Below are 1678 nucleotides of genomic sequence, written 5' to 3'. Positions count from 1 at the left end.
TACATGTCCCCTTAGCCAATGATGCAATACCAAATCAAAGTCACAATCCCACCAAGATCAAAGTTTTCAGTGTGTTAATTGTGAAACAGTAGCAAACCCTTTGGTTTATGATATGAACAGCTATGGGTTGATATTTAAGGAAGCTCTTCCTGGATTTCAGTAGCTGATGTAGCAAATAAAAAGACAGTTCTTTAACCACTACTCTTCTTTGGTAAGCTCACGCATGCTGCAGTCTCAATAATATCTCTGTGCTTTCCAGCAGCAGCTATGTAAATATTGAACCCATCTGTTAAATGCAGGCCTTGCTAATTGCTTGTCTCTTTACCATGCCAGGATATATTCTTGCTTTGACAGAGACTTTTACTAGAAGGTATTTTTTTGCCAAACAACACTTTACAATTCAATATTGTAAGCAATTGGCCCTATTATATTTCAAGACAGATTAGTGACACTCATAAAAAGAGTGAGGAAAGCAAGTCTCTTTCTGCCTTGACAACCAGAAAGTTACTGTAGGTTTCTAGTTTGTGCTTTCTGAGATGTCAGCAGGAGGTTTCCTGGCTCCTTCAGTCAGTAAGTATATTATGTACTTAATTCATTGCTAAAAAGCTTTTAGTTTCATGATTTTGCTTCCCAATTCATGAAAAGCAAAGTCCAGCGGTGAGAGCATTCACTCATGCTCTTCAGTGTGACAAAACTATGCAGCATGAGTTCAAAAGACTATAATTTGCCATCCAGTACTGCATAAACCCCTGTATAATCAGAGCACTGTTACATGAAACATTGCAAAGAATAACCTTACACCCATTTCATTGCTTTCTATAAAGAGAAGATACTAAATAATGTGTTCAGAGCTTCAGGCTTTTCACAATAACTGTATCCTCTTTAGCCAGTATTATTGAAATACAGGACACACATTTTCATGAGTTGCACTATAAAGGTTGAAAGCTTAAGAAATAAATATCCAAATACCTATATGTGCCTTAACAAAGTTTTTGAAGAATGAAACAGTTGTTTCCTGTGTCATGCTTCATACAACTATTCACTAGAGGGCAGCAAATTCCTTGTGAAATACAGGAATTTAATAGATTTAAAAGAGTAGATGAAAAAAGTATAGCAACAATTATATATATATCTATGTTACTTCGATTCAAGAGGAAAATAGGGAAATACATGATTTACAAAGTATCTGCTGTTAACTCAGCAAGTTCTTAAGGGTTCTGGTACATCAGCAGTTCTCAGCTGATGAAATAGGCAAGAGAGCACTTCCAAACATGCTATATTTCTGCTTAATGAAATTTCAGCTTGATAAAGTGTCTGCTTTTCCTTAAAGATAGATACCTGAAACTGGGGCAGAGTGAAAGTATGGGAGGAGTTTTCAGAGTTTATGTTCACTTTTGAGAAATATTTTTGAATGGATTTTGCACTCAAACAAGAAACCCCCTATCCAGAATACCTCCCAGCCCAAGTCCTCATCTCCAGCTCGCGCACAGCAGTTGCTGAAATGACACTTCCTTTCTGCTTCCAACTAGGTCTGTGGCTACCTGTCCCTGAGGTTTTAGGTTGGGAGGACAGGCTTTTACCCAGGAGTTCTACAAACAACAGAATAAATAAATCTTGGTTTCATGTGGAGTTCCTGGGGTTGGATTCTCAGATTCTGATGCAGTACAAATTGAAGAAT

The sequence above is a fragment of the Nestor notabilis genome, unplaced genomic scaffold, assembly GCF_000696875.1.
Source record: "Nestor notabilis isolate BGI_N333 unplaced genomic scaffold, ASM69687v1 scaffold5911, whole genome shotgun sequence".
Taxonomy (NCBI): Eukaryota; Metazoa; Chordata; class Aves; order Psittaciformes; family Psittacidae; genus Nestor; species Nestor notabilis.
The sequence above is the reverse complement of the archived record's forward strand: the minus strand, read 5'-3'. Positions refer to the sequence as shown.